The sequence below is a fragment of the Molothrus ater genome, chromosome 9, assembly GCF_012460135.2.
Source record: "Molothrus ater isolate BHLD 08-10-18 breed brown headed cowbird chromosome 9, BPBGC_Mater_1.1, whole genome shotgun sequence".
In the NCBI taxonomy this organism is placed as follows: domain Eukaryota; kingdom Metazoa; phylum Chordata; class Aves; order Passeriformes; family Icteridae; genus Molothrus; species Molothrus ater.
The window spans coordinates 28,430,499-28,445,129 of record NC_050486.2 but is presented as its reverse complement, the minus strand read 5'-3'; the positions used below and the strand labels follow the sequence as shown (position 1 = coordinate 28,445,129).

At 45.0% G+C, this 14,631-nt stretch overlaps 1 protein-coding gene across 17 annotated transcripts in view; it reads right to left on the bottom strand.

Annotated features, from left to right (window-relative positions):
• The window catches only part of NFIA (nuclear factor I A), a 349,114-nt gene that overhangs the window by 99,184 nt on the left and 235,299 nt on the right, over positions 1–14,631 (bottom strand). The gene's annotated exons all lie outside the window — the stretch shown is intronic.

Sequence of the window (14,631 nt, the reverse complement as noted above, 5' to 3'; positions counted from 1 at the left end):
CAGTGGTCACCGGAGATACTAACATTTATATGGTGAGTTACTTACGAAAGAGGAAAGTTTTGTGACTATTGAGACTTTTAAAGCTGGGAATCTACCTCTTCATCAGGGTGGTGGGAAGATTTTTTTGCTAGTTTGAACAGCTACCAAGTGACACCAAGAAGCAGGACAGATTTCAAGGCTCTGATGTACACACGGCAGGAGACAAAAGTTCAGAGGGGATTTTCATAAACGTAAGCCTGTGTCACTGCTGCAAGCTGCTGACTCAACTGTGTCACCTGCGTGTTTCTCAGAGTGGATCATTTTTTTTCCAGTAACATCATGTTCTGAGGAAGTTTATCATGAAACAAGTATCACGAACAGTCATTCTGAGCAGCAGAACAGCTTTGATATGTGTCGACACGCATCTGACTTTTCTTTGAGCTCCTAACACTGTTCATCACATTAAACACTCTGCTCTGCTGGACTCTCTGTTCCTAGTAAACACAGCGATTTCTAATTGCCATAACACAGCAAGTTAAAAAAAACCATAGTATTTCAAAAGTAATTTTAGATGGTGAAATGAAATACCAGCATGATTCAGATGCCCTGGAAGTATACAGGCCTGAACATAAAGCCATGGGCTCATTTACGTTGATAACAGAGCATGGGAACACAATCTGCATGAAAAACATGATCCTCAATAATGCTGTGATACACAGTTACTAGAAGTATGCAGGTCCTTTTAAATAAGTCTTAAGTTTAAATAAGCATTGTGTGTAAACACCTCACTTTAATTAGCATTTTGCCAAGAAATTACGCAACTGCACTCAAGGATGCTGTAATTATTTCAGGATCTATAAAACCCTCCCTCAGCTGGTGGGAGATAAGTGCGCCCTCCAAGGCTACCCTTCAGACACTCAAAGCTGGACCAAGGGAGTCTGAAGCCCTGAGGACACAGAATTAGGGGTCTGTAAAAAGAGGTATTGGGGGGTTTTTAATGTGCACATTAGTTTATAGTTTTAGGAATAATCCATGTACCCAGATAATATGGTATTATTATTTCCAGGATTCTCTAGGAAAGCCCAGAGTCCTGGAGGAGCTTCTGGGGACAGGGTCAGGTGAGGGCAGCTCCCCTGCCTCACTTTGCTGGGTGATGTGGACACAAACCCTGGTGATTCATCCACTGGTTCTCCTCTCATCCTCCCTTCCTGGCACTCCCCTCTCTTCACACCACGGCCCTTCGGAAAGACTGTGGCAGGACACCACGATAATGGAGGTATCTGCTCAACATTGGATTGTACAAATGTGATGTGAAAGTAAGAAGAAAGGGAGCTGGGCATGGAAGCTAAGTCCTGATCTGGTGGTGGTGGTGTCAGTCACAGTAACCTCCATGGATATTGTGTATTTACCTGGTGTCCTTGGAATTGAATTGTTGGAGTTTTCTCTCCAGGAGCCTCTTACTCTATTCTTTGCACGGAACTGACTCTGATAGCTTTTAGTCCCAACTAGGCTGATGTCTACTGGTTACATATTAGTTATTTTAACTAACTTTACACCTCAGTTATTCTTGTGCCTGGGGAGGGCAGAGATTTGCCACCCGTCACACCATGTCATGCAATCATCTGCCCCTGACTGGCTCCCCTGGGAGAGTGAAGGTGCACGGGCAAAGTGCTGCACACCCCTGGAAGCAACACAACCCCGTCCTGGGGTGACCCAGGCTCTCCAGGCTCATACCCCAGGCTCTGCCAGGTCTCTGTCCCCCCAAGCAGTGAGGAGGAAGCCCCAGAGACTGAGTGACTGACCTCCTAAGCTCTGCTGCGCTCAGGGTTAACCACAAACAGCAGTGGAGAACATCCAGGGTATGAGTGGGCAATTCCCCAGCCAAGTCCCAAACCAGGGACATAAATCCACTGGGAAGAGACTGCTGGGTGTGGAAACCAGCAGCAGAGCTCTGCACCATGACTGAGACTCTCTTTCCCTTTCATTCTAAGTTTGTGTTTTGTAGGGCAGAATGCCCTGTCTACATTCCTTTACGGACTAAGAATGAACATTTATTAACAAGTACTTGGGCGGACAGCCCAAAACTCCAGACTCCTGGCCTGGGACTGCAGGACAGAGAGGGCCAGTGACCCCCATTTGTGTTTACTGTACTTCCACAGACACATGTTGGTGTGATAGGGGCATTCACTTTCTCAGGTTCAGGCCAAGGTCAGGCCAGAACACAGAACAAGTTTATTTTTCTCGTGTAATCTGCTCAAGCTGTAGCCCAAAGGGGGTCTCAGAGTTCACTCATTGTGAGGGATTCAATATGAACACAGTAAACAGAAGAGACAGAGAGGGACCTTGCTCATCCCTCACTGATTTCAAGTGCTTATCCAACGTGTGGCAGATTGGGTGGTTCCAGGGGAGGTGCTCAGGGAATTGGGATGACATTGGTGGGATGTGCCATCCCAAGAGGGTGCCTGCACCAACTCAGACATGCTCTTGGGGTACCAGTGAGGACCTGGGATGAATCTGTTGCTGGAAGCTGGGCTGGACAGCTCAGCCTGTGCACTCCCTTCCTGTGGTAGAAGATTTTTGCCTTTCTAGACCATCTAACCCATCCCAGCAGTCAGTGTGTGTGGCACAGTGCAATACCCAGCAATGCAGAAACAAGGCACTGGGGTGGACTGCCCTATCCTCATGTGTTTAAGACAGTCTGAAGATACCACAGAGGCCAGGACTTCATATTTTGGGCCACACTTAGCAGTCTGGCCTGTGACAGTTTGTACTCTGACTGACTTTCAAGCTGGCAGGAAAGAATGAAAAAGGAAAAGGAATTCCACTGGCAGAGAGCTTTACATTAAACTAAAGCATCTCAGGTAAAAGAAAACCCATCTATTATGGTTTATGATGCATAAACATTCATTTCTTCTCCGATCCTCCTTTGCTTGCATTACTGAAATGCAGAAATAAAGGGAAAAATAATGATGGATGGATTTTGGAAAAGTTAGAGTTCAGCTCAGGATGGATGCGATCCCAAACATTTCAGATTCTTATCTCATCGTAATTGGAATAGCTGAACCTCTCTTGTCTGCAAAATTAGGCAAGGCATCCTGTGAGAATGGGCTCTTTTTCACAGAAGTTTAGTCCCCAGACACATGAAAGAATGAAAACAAGAACTGGAACAGAACATTTTTACTTTTGAATAATGGCTTCATTTGGTCAGTTTAGAACAAGACTTCACTGGAAGAGCTGAGGAGGAAATTCTCTCTTCCAGTGTGCCCATCCCTAGACACATTCTTCTACAGAGCACATGAATGCTTGTCAAAAATGATAATTTATCTAAGAAACTCCCATTCTGTAGAATTCAAAAGAAAAACAGAAAGGGAAAAAGTACACGTGGGCAGTAGATAGATAGACTGTCCACTCTTCTACTCCCTACATCTAATGATGAAGAAATCCTTCAGCCAAGTCCACATGCCCTGCAAGATCCACCTTTGCTCTTGAGCAACTCTGTCTCAACTCTGTCTGCTCAGGATGGGCAGGACAGGGGTGGGTGACTTCCTCCAGAAGCAGAATCTCAGGTCCAGAGAAATTTGCAGTGTTTGAAACATCTTGGTTTTAAAACTCCCTGAGGTTCAAGAGAGAGAGATTAATTCTCAAAAGACCTGATATCTCCAGTGGTTCTAGAGGGACAGGAAGGATTTTAGGCTCACCACTGGTGTCTCATTTTAATGCCTACTGTTAAATCCATGTCTTAGTCCACGTATCATGTCAGCATAGATCTGGAAGAAACTTTGCTTTCTTCCCCATTTCTTGCCCCAAGCAATCTCTCTTGACATTCTCCATCCTCACAGTTTTATCTAGCTACTCTTTGTTTGTTTGTTTTTTCAATCCAGAGGCCTGTAAAGTACAAGGGCTGCTGAGTTATCCTTGTGTTGCTGCCCTTCATCTGGTTCGTTTGCAGGAGGGAATAATGATCTGTCACCAAGGTAAATTCACTTCCTGGCAGATAATGCCACAGTGTTTCTGCTGCCCATTTCACAGTAAGACATTCTTTTTCAATGATGCTGCATCTCTGTTCTCGTGGGAACAGTTTACGGCTGACATAGCAATAGTAGTAATAACAACTTACATTTATATTGTACACGGGATGATCTTTACTTCCCTCTCCTTCTAAGAGTGGACAGCCCCCAGTCCTACTGCAAATCCATCCTTCATGGCCATGGCAGGCAGAAATCTGGATTCACTAGCACTGAGCTGCCTCGTTCCTCAGCTGCTTGCTGGGGTTGTCACATCCTTTCCAGCCCACTTTGTTATTGATTTAAATGGAGCCGTGGGCCACTTCCCAACCACTGCTCTAAGCCTTCCCTCACAAAAATCTGTGGGGATCCCCTCCTGCCTCAAAACCACAGCCTCCTCAGTCTGTCAAGCTGCTGTCCAGCCTCTCCTGCCCCTCACCTCCTCCCTTCTCCCTGCTGCTCCAGCTCTGGCATGCTCGGCTGTGCGGTGAAATTGGCTCCCCTCTGCATGGCGTGGGGGACAGGGCCAGCTCTCTGCATTCTGCTGCTGGAAACTTCCTGAATGCGAATTCCCTGATTCTGAAAATCAGGACTTTGAGGTCTAACATGTGGGAAAATTGCAGGAGGTCTGCAGTGCAAAGCTGGTCAGGTGGGGACACCCCCCCAAACACCAGCGGGTTTTCAGATGGAGGTGCAGCTGTCAAAGAGCCTTCTGTTGCAGATAAAACCTTAAGAGTAAGGAATTAAAGTAGAAAAATAACTGGGACAGGGGTCTGGGTTCTCTGGGTGAGTGAGAGTGGTACAGCTACATAAGCAGTGTCCTCCCTTCTGACCCCAAGAGAAGAAATCCCAGCAAATCTTTGGCCCAGCGTGGTCTGAGCTGCTGTTGACGCCTCAGGGCAGGGCCACTGCTGGGGTGCCACGGTGGCCCCATGGGAGGGCACACCACAGCCAGGGTGGGGTGCTGGCCGTGTGTCCTGCAAAGGCCAGACAGAGAGAAGATAAATATTTGGATCCCCTGGAGCAGCCCTATCATTTCCTTGTGCCTCCCCTCGGCAGGGATGGGAGCGAGGTGCTGGCTCCTCACAGCAGAGTGTGGCTTGCAGCAGATCCCCTTGCTTCAAGTGCAAGTGAGGGAGGGAGGTAATGATTAGAGACACTCTAAAATGATTGCATTAATTGAATCTTATGAAAATGGAAAACAATGGCAGTGGGTAATAATAAAACCCCACTGTAACCATGCACATCTCTTGTTTACTAGAAGGTGCTTCACCGACTACAGATTTACTCTGGGGCACAGCAGGAAACTTTTCTCCTTTAAATTTAATCAGCCCTTTTTTGCCTATTTTTTTTTTTTCCTCCTTTCAGAGAAAAATACCAGCTATCAGATCTGTGTTTCCCATCCACTCCTAAGACTCCTCAGTGCAGTGCCTGGAGGTGATAGTGTGAACTCACTCAAGAATGTGAAGGCATTTTATAAATCATTTGGTTCCAGCAGGAGGGGGAGAAAGGGAGAAGGCAGAGGGATGATACAGTTTTCAGCACATACTCAGCAGTAACTCCCAACTGTCAAACTTGAGCATTTTCTTCAGTTGCAACAGTGGTTAACAAAGAAATGTTAAGACAGCAGACACGAAATGCACATAGCAAGCAGCACATTTAATCAACTTGCACCTTCCTACCACCCCACTGCCCAAACCTACCCAGACACTATCACAACCCAGAAAAAAAGTTGTCCAAGTGAAGATAGGGCACTGAGAAAGGAGCAGGAACGAACAACACGAACTGCTGTAAACAACTTGCGGCGCCCTTTTTTTGTGCCAGATAACAACAGCAGAGGGAAAGGAGTGTGTTTACAGTGTGGCTCACTCTCCTCACCTTCCTCCTGCCCCTTTTGCCATGCTCGCTACCTCCTGGGAAAATATTTGCGGACCATTGCAAATAAAAGTCTCCTTCTCACTTTCCAAGAAATGGATCTGGTACTTTTCCATTTCGGCCACACTAGAGCCAGGCTTCAGAGGGGATTTGATTCTCACAACTCTATGAGAGCCACCCTGAACTTTCCTTCCAGTTCCTAGCTAGCAACTTCTGCAATTAAAAAATAGTATCTAATTATCTATAGAAGTTATGAGGCTTTTTCTGGGGGCCTGGTGTCACTAAAGGGGCCCCCCTGACAACAGCAAAGTCCCCTATGCTGCTTTCAGGAGCTGTGCATTGCCCTTCACATGCACCTCCCTGCTGGGGCACACAACTCCAGGCTTACAAAGTTAAGGTCCCTTGGAAAGCACCTGATAAACCCAAGAATCTGCAATATGTGCAAACATACGGGTTTTTTCTTAGTGTGCAAACCAAGTATGAGTATGAAGGTCTGGATCCATTCGAAAGCAAACCACCTTGTACCTGTAAAACCACAAGATTCATAAAGGCACTATGCCACAGGCAGAAACCAGAGGAAGGTGTGAAAAAATGACACACATTTCCATAGTGTGTAGATATATTTGGAAAGGTCTGGAGGCAACGGAACACCTCCTGTACTGGTCAGGAAGTCAGAGCAAAAGAACACCCGAGTGTTAGTGGGAAAGTGCAATCCCTTATCTACACTTGGACATTCCCATCTGGATGAACCAAGCTCTGGCTGAAGCCACCCACAGAAGTTTAGGTGCTGGTAGTTCAGGTACAGTGAAAGGTAAGTGGGAGGAAAAGTACCTTTTGCTAAGAAGTGTCAGACTGGCTGGGACTGGAGTCACAGAGAATCTCTGATGCCTTAGGGTGGACTTGTTGGAAAGCGGAAAGACACCCACCCACCCACTGCTGCCACTGCCTCTGCCTCAAGCCTTCATCCCCTTCTGACTCCTGCAGGAAGGGAGCCAGTGCCTTCCCAGGACACAGCACAGCTCCCAGCACACATTCCTAACTTCCAGTGGTTTGACCACAGAGGGCAAAATTCTGGCCAGGGAGCACTTCTGATGGCAGGAGAGCAGCGGTGAGGCAGCCTGGGTTTCACTGCTGTGATCTCTGAGTGAAGGTTTCCCACTCACTGCCACAAAGAGACACCACCTAAGTAGATGTGGAGTAATGAATACTTGGGTGAAGCGACTGATTTCAGAGGGGGCTTTTATCCACAGGCCCTGTATTTATAGTTCAAGCCTTTTCAATTAATACGCACACCCTAAAAGAATTAAACTACTAATTATCACATTTTACTGTGGTTCACAGAACTTTCATCAGATCTAGTAAATGAAATCACGAGTTCAGCAGAAGAAGCTTTACTGCGCCAAATTATGTCAAGGGTATATCATGTTGATAATAAAAGATCACTTGGTTGGAAGCCTAACCTAGAAGGTTGGGGAGGCGTAAAAAGTTCACATTTTGGATCATGCTGCTCTGGTGTGGGCGTTCTGTGTTTTTTCTCTTGGTTATTGTGGAAGGCAATTCTCCTGCAAGTAAAAATTTCCCCTTGTCTTACATTACCGAGCATCAGGGAATTTTTACATAGAAAGGCAAATAGAAAGGTTTGGGGTTTTGTTTTGCGAGCCAGACCTTGGCATCACATCCTCCCTCCACTAATAAACTCCCCTCTCCACTCAACAGAAATTAAACGATGCCCACACTACAAATAAACTCCTTTCCCTAAGTGCCCAGCTTCCTGGTGGGCAGGGTGGTGTTCCAAGCATCCTTCAGCCTGTGGTCCGCTCCGGCGGCCGCAATTACCCTGACGCAACCCAGCTCTCAGCTGCTAATTAAACAGCAACTCTCTCAAGAAGAGAGACATTAAAAACAGTTGTAGTGGAAGCTGGTGGTTGCTCACAGCTCCAGCTGCTGTGTGCTGGGACATGGGACATGGGCAGGAGGGCTGCCTGCCCATGCCAGCGCTGCCACGGAGCAGGGGGCAGTGACCTGACACTGAGGTGCCCTCGGGGCAAAGAAAATCCTTGACCCTGCAAAGGAAAGCTCAGGAGTTCCCTAAGAGGCTGCTCCTGGCCATCCCATTTCCAAGCTGCCCTCTAGATGGCCCTTGCTGTTATCTCGTGGATAAAGATTCATGGGACGGAGAACGGGACGGAGCAGCAGAAAAAAAATGCATTTTTGAAAAGACTTAGAATGATCACAGCTGTATTTATGCACCTTATCCACTGGAAGGGTTCACTGCCTTTTTTCTGTACACACACAATGGGAAATAAAAATATATACTGGAGCCACACTTATTTCTCCTCTCCTTTGCAGCGCTCAGCCACTCCAAGCGCAATGAACGCTTCATGTCTTTCAAGCACTGCTTTGTCATGCTATAAGCATTCATTTCATGCTTTGAATATTTACTGTCATCCTCGCCTTGGATGAATTTTTTGTGGGAATGCTTTGCCTGTGAAGGTTAATGGTTAGCAGCAGTGGAGACTGAAGGCCTCTGTCAATCCCCAAGCCTCGAGCACTGCAGGTCACTGATGAGAAGGGTCTCCAGCCATGCCCAGCAGAGGCTGCACAGCTGACCCCACTGACGTCCCCATTTCTGGCCTGACTGACAGTCAGAGCCATTTGCCATCACTGGATTCCCCCAAGAGAATGCCAGCCACTGATAAGCAGGCTAAATCCTGAGCCTACCACAGGACCCACTAAATCCTGGAAATGGTGTAACTGTGCCTCACAGTCTGGACTCAAAAGAGAATATGGTATTATAGAGGGAAATGGTGTTTTCTTTCCTAATATTTCAGATGATTCTTCATGACAGTCATGAATCTGGATGGGAAATACACCTGGACGCTGCAAAGCTTCAATTCTAGATTATTATGATTGAAATGCTGTATTTCCAGTTCTTTTTGGGAATGTAGTGCAATGAAATAAGATGAAGGAAATGCAAGACTACATCACACATAAGCTAAATTTATAACCAGACATATCTGCTTTTGTTTCCTTGGGAAACGCTGGCTCTCAGAGCTGCCTACAGGCACTCTCAGGGGGTGATGAAACGCAGGTTGGACCTCATCAGCCCTTTCTTGGCTGATGGGTCCTGTTAGACTCAACAGCCTGTCCTGCCCAGTCCCAGAAGAGACCAAACCCCACCAGTACTCCCAGACTCGGCCACAGCTTCCAAGCCTGGACAAATTTCCCCACTGCTGTTCCCAGTCAGCACACAACGTGATCCGTAAGGGTGCAAATCTGTTCAGAATTTGGTCCTGGCAAGTTACAAAGGTGCAAACAAGCTGACATCACCAGGAGCTTTGACTTCAGCGCCAGCAATGAGATTCCTTATTGGAAATGCTAAGGGCTTTTTTTTTAAAGCTTTTTCTGAAGAAAGTTAATTTTAGATTAGTCCCTCAGGCTGTGATAACTCCTCAGCGTGGCTCTGTAAACAAGAGAGGAGAGTCTTCTTGCATTTATAAGATTCTGATGCAAATAATCCCATGAACAAGAACATTAATAAAAGCTGCCGTTACTGTATTACTGCCTTTGCAGCTGTAACTGATAGAAAACTTTCTCTGCAAGGCTCAGTTATCTCCTGAAAATGAGGTGTTTCAGGAATGTTAGTCATCTGAGACCGTGTGTTTTCTAACAGCACCAGTTTCAGCATTGTGCGTTCGGAGGGCTGCTCGCGTCCTTGCACTCCTCAGGTGGGAGCTGAGGGGCTTATCCAAGGACAGGGGAGCCTCCAGACAGCCCCAGCACCTCCTTGGAGAGTTGGCGTCGAGCTCTGTTTTAGCTCTGAAAGCCTGTGAGGCAGCTGGAAGGAGTGGAGAGGAGAGGTCGGGCATGGCCTGAGCAGAAGGGACGGCCTTGGAAGGCAGAACATTTCGCCTTGTTAAAATTTTGTCTGTGGAATGAACTGGATGTCCCTCAGCTGCCATTTAACCTGGAATGAGTGATGGGGACAGCCACCAAGAGCAGTCACCAGTTCTCTGCTTGGGATGAGGGTTTGAAGGGTGAGCTCTGGGTCTGAGAAGAGTGTCCAAGCTTTAGACTAGGCAGGCACTGCTTCCCCTGCACAGCCCAAGCTATCCCACTGCTTGGAATGCCACATTTGAGACCAGAATGAAAGCATTCACGGGGGACTGGACTCTGCAGCCTGTTACTTTAGGCTTAGGGGTCTTCCCACACATAATCTTCTCCTCCCTTTCAGCCAAAGCTAAATCATGCCCTCTGTGACCAGCTTTGCCTGGAGAAGAAGAAACTTCTCTTTGCATTTGTTCCCACTGTGGCCTTCTCTTCCCCCCACGGCTCAGGCACCAGAAATTCTTCCTTGCTGTTTATAGGCATGGAAAAGTAAGCATATACTTAAGCATTTTTCTGAAGTTTAATACTCAAGTCCAATCCTACTTAAGCAAAGAATTCACAGATGATATTTACAAGTCCAGTGTAATTACTGCAGGGCTGAAAAACGAGTTCTGCGAGTTACGGTGCATCATTGTTTTTCTTTTTTCTTTCTTTTTTTTTTTTTTAATGTTTCAATGAACAATGTGCCTTTTATTTCCTGCAGTGCTGTTCAGGTACTTGCAGCTCAAAGCAATGAGACTGCATTAAAGCCAAAACAGCATTTAGTTTGGGCATTACACATTTTTAATTTTTAGAGAAATGCCTCTCCCTCTTCAGAAATTGTTTGAGCAATGGATTTGGCACACATTTGCAATCAGCTGTAATAATGACTGCTGCCCTGCTCACTTGAAATGGGAGAATTCCCCAACTTCTTTAAAAAGAACTCGCTCATCTACAATCAAAGTGCTGTGCTACCAACTCTGAGCCACCAAACCACAGTCCCCTGCTGGAGAGCAGGCTGTCAGAAATGACACAGCATTCTCCTGCTCTGCACTGCACACCTCGTGTGCACCTTTACGCTGCACTTATTCATTCACCAGTGCCACCACATCAAACACAAACACTGCCTGACATCCCCTCACTGACAGCAGCAGCACAGCTCTGTACCACACTTATTAACTGCTCTGCTACATCCTCCCTGCCTTTCTCCAGAGTTCAGCTCCTGATGGAGCAGAGCAGGATCCGACTTTTAATATTCTCTGAAAGCCAGAATGGCAAATATCCCCACTTTGCAGACAAAAAGACCAAAAGGTTTCCCTACAAAAGTTTAAAATAATCCTACTTACAAAAAGAAAATCTATCTGATAGCTGTTTCCACGACTGAAAGTGAGAATAAAAGCCTGAGAGAGTGTCCACAGCAGTGCTGAGCTGGGAATTCAGTTGTTCCTGATCCCCAGGCATGCAGTCACTTCACTACATCAGACTACCCATTTTGTCATCCTCACTTCACTGAAAACTAGTTTGTTTATAAAACACAACACCAAGCCAGTGCATTTAACAAGCTTTTAAAATCAATAACCCCCTTTTATTTTCTTTTTTTTTTTTGGTTTTTTTTTGATTGGGTGAATTGCAAAATCACATTGTGGTGCCAACTGAAATGAAGCATTTACATACAACTAGGCAACTACAAAAGTGGGGAATTTTCCACATGGGTGTTCCACCCAGCTGGTCAGAAAAAATCCCTCGTTTGAGCAAAATATCAGGGCATCAAAAAATGTTCTTGCCTTTCAGATGAAGTCGCTGGCCTCTTTCATTATTGCTCCTGCAAATTTCCTCACCCATATAACAAGCAGAGGAATTCTGGATTTTCTGCCTCTCCCCAAAAAGCTGTTTCCCATGGTGACAGAGCAGCACACCCTGTGTTGGTTTTACCCCCAGCTCCAGCACAAAACATCTGGACCTTGAACCGTCCATGCACCAACAAGTCCTGTCTTGCCTGCATGTTTCCCTTTCATGGCCATCACGCTGCATCTCTGTCTTTAGAAAAAATTAAATGCTTAATGTTTCTGTTAAATATTTGCCCTGGTGACTGGATGACTGCCTGGAAACTATTCTGTCTTAATGAAGGCTGAGGGAAAGGCCAGAGTTGGTGTTGAAGCCACCACTGAGAGCAGAAGATGTCACCACCTTCCCTGTCTGTGATGATCCTGCTCCAGAAAATGAACCAGCAAAGCCCACTAGAAAAAAAACAGGAGTGGTTCTAAAAAAAAAAAGCTTTTTTTTTTCCCCATGAACTTCACTTCAATGAAGGTTAGGCACACAGGCTTTGCAAAACAACACATACAATTTAGGATGATAAATTAAAATCTGTAGTAGGAGGCCTTCTTTTTCAGGGCCGTATAGTTGACCCTTCTGAACCTACATTACTCAAGGTATGCAAAATATATGTGTATAATAAATAGCTCTAGAATTTATGGAGTGGAACAGAAAGGATATTAACAGGCAAGTAGAGAGGCTGTATAACCCTCACAAGGCCTTTAAAGATTTATTTTTTTAAAATGAAGGAATGCATGCATGGAAAAGGCAGCCCTGAATCGATACACTTCTTTGTGCCTTCCAGAAACACATGCAAAAATGCTTCCAAATCTGCCCTCAATCTGGTCACTCCACTGTTGGCATCAGTGGGAATGAGATTATTCACGATTCTATTTTTTCTTCGACTCAAAAAAAAAAAAAAAAAAGAAAAAAGAAAAAAAGAAAAAAAATAATTAAAAAAATTTTTTTCTTCTCTGTGTGGGCTCATTCCCACTCTCAGTAAAATCAATTACGAGCCTCCCATTGACTCCTGAGGGATTTGGATCAGGCCCTGTGGAAGTGGGTCTACAGCAAGTGTAGAACAACGCAGTTAATATGATTTATTGTGTCCGTTCCTGTGCGTGCAGTTTTTCATTTTCTAAAGGCTGCAGTTTTGCTTTCATCCTCACGTCCAGGAGATAAGAGCTGCAGATTTGTGTTGATCTATGCTGGGTACCCCGGAGCTGGGGGCTGTGTGTGCTGGGAATGAGCTCAGCCTGCCCGGGGGGAAGGAGCCCTTCAGGGCCAACACTCTGGCTTAGAAAATCTCCCACACACGCACTGCAGAGGGTGCAGAGCCAGTGAGGAGGCTGCTGCTGCTGCTGTGGTGGGGGAAAAAATACCCTTTAGTAAAACTGAGAAAAAAAAAAAAAAAAAAGAGAAAAACCTTTTCCTGTTTATTAAAAAAAAAAAAAAAAATTAAAAAAAGTACCTTTTGCAGGTCAGCAGCAAAGTTCCAAGAATTCGCTAAAAGATTGTTTTACAAAGAAGACTCAGGCTCCAAATCAGAGATATTTCATTTCACTAGGCTTTTACAGATTCTACATTATTAAACACTGACATTGCTGCTTTTCGGGGCAGTTCTTGAGTAGCAAGCTTTGTTAAAGACTAAGAAACTGCAGGGTAAGATGAACTGTGCTTTAATAGCTGAGAAAGAATATTATCTAAACATGAAATAATAACATGCTTGGTGCCTAATACATTCTAAATTAAAATATGATTTAATAAACACAGGCAACATATTCCCCATAAAAAAAAATAGCAGAATTGGCAGAACAAAAATCACAGTTTAGTCAGTTCTTCTCTTAACCTTGCAATCCTTTGGCTACAAATTAGAATTTCTGTGAACAGGATTGATAAGGGAAATTAGGCGCTGTCTTTCAGAAACAACAACCATGTTTTTAAGATGGTATGTTTAGAGATGAACAGCACAAAATCTATCAAAATATGAAACCTTTCATATCTAATGGGACGAAAACACAGGAGCCCAAATAGCCAAAATCTCAGCAGCCCAATGAGCCCTATGTTCCATGTCCTATGAATCATGCTGCTTGTTCAAAGGTTTTTATGAACCTAAACGTCTTCTTCTTCCCTTAATATTAAACTCTAACCCCAAAGCAGTCCAGATGAAGCCCCTCAGCCTCACTGTCCCTTGTAGGGGGGTTTAAGGCAAAACAGTTATTGCTCTGTGAAAGGGAAATCACACGTGTATTACTACAGATACAGTATTTCTACAGGGATTTACACATCCCAGAAATGGTGACAGGGCTTCAGAGGCATAAACCCTTTACACAAATTCTTTCCTGTAGAGTAGACCTCAAGTACAATGGATAACACAATCTACATTTGGGTCTTACCAAAAAAAAAGTTCTGGTTACAGATAAAAGAAGTCAAGAAAAACTACTACTAATAATCATCACTTATTCTAAGTCCTAAATATATGTAATAAAACAAAATTCAGTTGCCCATGGGCCAACAAAAATTGTTGAGGTCTACCTTAGCTAAACACAAAAAGGAAGAGAAGCTGTTCCATTACACACAGTCATCTTTTCCCATACAGAAATCCACAGAAATCCACTATTATTGAATGATTCTTTTTTTCCAGGCTGCTTCACAAAGCAAGCCATTGGTCCAGCAGAAGCCATTGCTTCCACTTTGAATCTGTCCTGGTGCAGAGAATATGAGTTTCCCCAAAAGTGCCAGTTCTTCCAATGCTTCCACTGCAGCCACTGCCACTGGAGAGCACGGAGAGAAGCATCAAGGAGCTGTAGCTGAACCTCCCTGATCTGTTTTCCTGTTGCATCTGCTCCCCTAAAGGTCATGACTCTAGGCCAAAGGGGCTGAAAGCCTTTGCTATGGAGGAATAAGGATAAGGGTTGCATACAGCAGGCTCTTTAATGGCATCTCCCTAATTAAAATTAATTTTAAAGGGGGGGAAAAAAAAAAGGGTCTCTCCAGGACTGGACAAAGAAATGCTACCTTAGATTAGTGAAGCAGTAGCATTTTAACTATGAGGAGAGTGCACAACCTATTTGTAGCCAACCCATGTCAA